Source organism: Pyrus communis, chromosome 2 (assembly GCF_041283825.1).
Source record: "Pyrus communis isolate YQ-2024b chromosome 2, ASM4128382v1, whole genome shotgun sequence".
In the NCBI taxonomy this organism is placed as follows: Eukaryota; Viridiplantae; Streptophyta; class Magnoliopsida; order Rosales; family Rosaceae; genus Pyrus; species Pyrus communis.
The window spans coordinates 5684680-5690298 of NC_142566.1; the positions used below are offsets into that span (position 1 = coordinate 5684680).

Below are 5619 nucleotides of genomic sequence, written 5' to 3' on the forward strand. Positions count from 1 at the left end.
ATAGACTTAATATTTTGGGGGTATAATTATTATAGTATATATAATAATTATAATTATTATAAATTTTATAGTTAATTTAATATATATATATATATATATATATATATATATATATTATAATTTTTAGGGGTATAAAATTGTAAAATTAATGTATATAATTATTACAGTATTTTTTTAGGGTTATAAAATTATAAAAATAATATTCTGCTTATCGTGTATCGTGTTTACCCACGTGTATACCTAGGGTTGGGCAAACGGGTCTTGGACCCGCGGGTAGGGGCGGGTATAGGCGGGTCGGGGCGGGTACGGGGCGGGTCCTGTTTTTAAATAGGGGAAACGGGGCGGGGCGGGCCTAGGTAATGGTATTCTAGGGTCGGGCCGGTTCCAGATTTATAGAAAAACGGGGCCCCGAACCGGCCCGTTTGTAATTGAAATGGACGGCCCAGATTGAAAATAAACATACCTTCCAATCATGACCGTTGGTTTTAGGTTTTAGTTTTACCCTAATAGAGTCTTTGCTCTCTCTCGATCGACCTCGACCTTTCCGTCTCTCATCCTCGATTTTCTTCTTGAAGTCCAACATCTGGAAAGGTCTCCTTCAAAGTCACTCTAACCTCCGATCCGAAGCTCCCCTTCAAAGTGTTCGTATAACATAACCCCCTCAATTTCTATTCCAATTCCTATTTCGATTTTCCATAATTTTTTTTTATAATTCAATCAATTTTTTGTGATTTTTTTTTTAGGTTTAGCGTGCCGGAAGCAGCCCCTTTCACCGCCGTGCTGAAATTCGCGGCCGAGGAATTCAAAGTGCCTCCCCAAACCAGCGCTATCATCATCAACGGTAATTTGACTTCTGGGCTTTTGCATGTCGCTGTTGATTTCATTTTTGGCTTGTAAAGTTTGTGACTTTCTGATTTATGATTTGGGTTTTGTTGGAAATTTCAATTGATTTGCTTGTGGAGTTTAGTGGGCATTGATCGGAATCGATAAGGGTTTTTGGTTTCTGGAAATTGGGCATCCTTTTTTTTGTGATCCAAAGTATGAGTACGCTTATGAAGATTAGATCTTGTGGTCTTTTTAACTGACGGCTCGGGCTTATAATTTATGTAGAGCAATAACGATATAAACCTCAACAAAAAGACCAAAATTTGAAATTAGGGAATGTATAGAGCTGAGGTAAGGAAATGGGGAATTGAATTCAGATGACATTCTCGAATTTGATATTAGAAAAATGTTTCATCATTTGGTCTTATGGGATTGAGTTCACAAGAATTCCTCAAGAATATTAAGAGCGCATAATTTGTTCTGCTTCAACTGAAACGTAAATGAAATGTCCTACATTTTGTATGAAGTTGGAAGGATCAATGTGGCAGTTTGAAGTGCACCCAACACATACCAATATCTTAGTCCTTGTCACTTCAAGGGACAATGAGTTTTGTTTTTTTAGTTTAAATTGTTGTGCGATTTTTCCTATCCCAAGATCCAATCTGAAATTAGAATTGATACTGTCCAATCTTTGGACAATTGAAATTTTAACAAACAGTAAGATTTCTGTGAACAATAATAGCTTTAGCTTTTATTTGATAGACTCATAGAAGTAAATGTATGATGGAATCACAAGGGATGGTATAGATTTATGCAACGTACTTTGCAAGACCTCTCAATTTCCAGGGTATAAATAGGAGTTCAAGGATTCTCATTATGAAGAATATTTAGTTGTGCTTAGTTTCAATGCTATGCTATGAGTATGATGTATGTTCATGTACACAAAAAAACAAATGTCGCTATGTGCACTCCCCAAACAGATAGATATTAAATTGTCAATTAGAATAATTGTGGTACTCAATTCATCATTATTGTTAGCATGGATTAGACCCTTGGTTTCACACAACCTTTGACTGGCTTTCTCAGGGAATGTATTCCTCAAGCATGGTTCTGAACTACGCCTGATTCCTCGAGATAGGGTTGGGGCTTTTGGAACAATGGACGCTGCATTACAATCAAACTGAAGAGATTGGTCTACTTCTGGTTGCGGTTCTATTCCCTTTTTATGATCTTGTACCTTATTAAGTTGGGAGGATTTTCAAACTTTAGTTGACGGTTGAACGAGATAGCAGGTGAGTGTAATAGATGCTCTTAAATAATATTGAAAATTTGAAAGGATAATATTACAGTTCTGTTGTTTTTGTTGTAGATTCATCTGTGGTTTCTGTTGGAGATGAATCTCTCCTACATAGCAATTTGATGATGGTTCTGATATAGCAATTTGATTAAATTTTAGGTGGCTAAGAAGTGTTGCACTGCTCCAAAATTCCTTTTGTTTAAACCCTCTCAGGTTTTACAAGTTCTTGCTGGTTATTTTTCCGTCTTTTTTAGCGTGCGTTTTTAATTATGTTTTTTTTGGGTTGTGTCATTTGATTTAGTTCTTTTTTATTTTCAGCAAGCGGTAATTGTCGTCCTGCACTCTAGCAACCGTAAAGAACACTGCTTTAGGTACACTTACCCTCTGATTATTTTTTGTTTGCTTACTGGTGGTTATTTTTTGTTTGCTTACTGGATGGTTATTTTTTGTTTGCTTACATATACATCTCACACACACACACACACACACAATAAGTACTTGGCCAATATTGTAGAAAACACAGTTTCTTTAGCCTATGGAAAAGAGCATAGTTTCTTGAAACATTTTGGTAAAATGTCATGAATGGTAGATTATACTTTTTTGGGTTTAAATTATGTATAATGTGTAGATTATGCTTACATGGAGATTATGCTATTTTATTTGATTAATGAATATAGTTCTATTATTTAATTTTTACAGATTTTTACATAATGTCTCAATCTCAAAGTCAAAGTACCCCTAGTAGTACTAATGTAGCATCATCTACGGCTACATCACCATGTCCTCCACAACCCACACATTCAAAACCATCAATGCCTCCCCCAAACCCCTCATCCTCCAAAAAAAGAAAAGCACCACCTATTCCAAAGACAAAGCAACCAACTATAATAGTTTCACTAGAGAGATCTTCTTCTGAGAGATCTTGGGTTTGGGATCATGTCACTAAGTGTACCGTCTCGGAAATACAAGTAGTAGAAAAGGATGGAAAGAAAGAGAAGGTGGAGGTGCAAGTATTGAAGGCTAAGTGTAACCATTGTAACGCCCTTTTTGCATGTGATACTAGTGGGGGTGGAACTAGTACTTACATTAAACATATCAATAAACATTGCAAGTCATATAAACCAACTGATGAGTTGCAAAAGGTTCTAGGTAGTTCTGGACCTTCTGGGGATGTCAAAAACATGCTTGTTGCTAAAGGGTGGAGCCAAGAAGAAAGTGTGGAAGGTATTATTGAGTTTATTGTGATGGAGGAGGTACCTTTTAGTATTGTGGAGAGTGAAGGGTTTAGGCGGATGATGTGCAAAGTCCAGCCTAGATTGCATGTTCCATCTCGGAGAACTATCGTGAGGGAGTTATTCAGTATGTATGATACCATGAAAGAGCAGTTAAAAAAGGAGATACACAATCATAGAGTGAGCTTGACTACCGATACATGGACAAGTGTGCAAAATTTGAACTACATGGTGCTAACTGCTCATTTTGTGGATGATGATTGGAATATGCACAAAAGGATTCTAAACTTTTGTTTGATTTCAAGTCATGAAGGCAAAGAAATAGGGAAGATGATTGAGCAATGTTTGGTTGAGTGGGGGATTGAAAAGGTAATGTGCATTTCAGTTGACAATGCATCGGCTAATAAGGTGGCAATTGAGTATGTTGTTCGTAAAATGCAGAAATGGCCTAATAGTAAAGTGATTATGAATGGCAAGTTTATGCATGTGAGGTGCTTAGCTCATATTATCAACTTGGTAGTGAAACATGGGTTGAAAAGATTAGAGACAAGTGTGGATGCTCTTAGAAATGCCGTGCGGTTTGTGAGATCAAGTCCCCGAAGGTTAAGTTATTTCAAGAAATGTGTGGAGAATGAGAAGTTGGATAGTAGGGGTCTAGTTGTTATGGATGTGCCTACTAGGTGGAATAGCACATACATGATGCTAGAATCTTGCTTGAAGTTTAAAAAAGCATTTGAAAGGATGATCGAAGATGATGAAGCCAATATATACACCACCTATTTCAGTGAAAAGGTGTTTACTGATGAAGGAGAAGAAGTGGCGGGTAAAGGGAGGATTGGACCACCTAAGGAGGAAGATTGGGATAGTGCAGAAGTGTTTGTGAAATTTTTAAAGGTCTTCTATCTTGTAACTTTGAAAGTTAGTGCAACTAAGTATCCCACATCTAACACAGCTGTTCATGATGTCATTGCTGTGGAAAACGAGATAGAAAAACTTTTTTTGCCTGAATATATGCAAACTGGAGGACCTGCAGAGTTGGTGCTACGTGATATGGCATTCAACATGAGAGCCAAATATCGAAAGTATTTTGGTTCAATTGAGTCCCTTAATCAAATATTTGTAATTGCCCTTGTCTTAGACCCAAGGTTCAAATTGAGGCACTACATGCACTTGTGTAGAAAGCAATTACAACTTCTTGATGAAGAGATTGAACAAAAAAGTAATCAAGTGAAGACATTGTTGAAGACAATGTGTGATGAATATGCTAGTCAAGCTTTCGATTCACAAACACAACAAAAGGGTCGAGAAGATTTAGTTCTTGACACTTCTTCTTCAAGGGTAAAACAATCATCTTCTAGTGTGCCAACAGAAAATCCAATGATATTTAGTCAAATCATGGATGATTGGGAAAAGGAACTAGAAGACACCGAGGATATTGCGCTTGCACATGAGGTGGATAGGTATCTCCTTGACACTGTAGAGAAAGTACCACATGGTTCACAATTTGATGTTTTGAAATGGTGGAAGTTGAAAGGGAGGAGCACATATCCCACACTTGCTTTGATAGCGAAAGATGTCTTGCCAATTCAAGTGTCAACAGTTGCCAGTGAGAGTGCATTTAGTGGAGGAAAGAGAGTAATTGACCCTTGTAGATCATGTCTCCTTCCTCAAACAGTGGAGTCATTGATGTGCCTTCAAAATTGGATAAGAAGTGAACCAATTGGCAGCATTGAGTATGAAGCAAGTCCCGCGGAGCTTGAATTTTATCAAGAGTGTGAAGAAGGTAATTATCTTGTTTTTTATAGTTTGGTTTATAACTTTATATTAATTGGTTTACAATTAACGGTTGTTCTTTGTTGTAGAATATAAAAGAAAAAGAGTAAATACTATATCTACAAGTTCAACAATCTCATCAAGTGTTCCTGAAATTGAAACAACTCAAACGAATAAAGGAAAAGGAATTGCGGTAATATTTTAAACTCAAATGAATAAACTTTAAATTTCAATAATTCAATTTGAATGAGGATAGATAATATGATGTTGGACGTTAAAAATGTCATGTTTATATTCTATTTTTGTTTACAGATTCAATGAAGATTGTTGTTGGAACTTGGATTTTCGGATATTTTGGATGTTGATTTAATTTTTAGATGTTGGAACTTGGAAGATGTAATATTATTATTTTGAATGTATTGTTAATCTATGAACTTGGATGTTGGACTTTGTATTTAGATTGGATGTGAATAATGGTGAATTTGTGCAAAA

At 36.3% G+C, this 5619-nt stretch overlaps 1 long non-coding RNA gene across 3 annotated transcripts; it reads left to right on the plus strand.

Moving 5' to 3' along the window:
- The first annotated feature begins 501 nt into the window (after positions 1-501).
- LOC148698410 (uncharacterized) lies at positions 502-5619 on the plus strand. Of its 3 annotated transcripts, none has more exons than XR_015955139.1 (5): positions 502-641; positions 744-841; positions 1912-2117; positions 2195-2493; positions 5440-5619. It is a non-coding gene; the product is annotated as an uncharacterized LOC148698410 (long non-coding RNA). The 3 variants fall into 3 exon arrangements; XR_015955137.1 differs by having other exon boundaries at positions 2282-2493; XR_015955136.1 differs by lacking the exons at positions 2195-2493; positions 5440-5619 and having other exon boundaries at positions 1912-2166.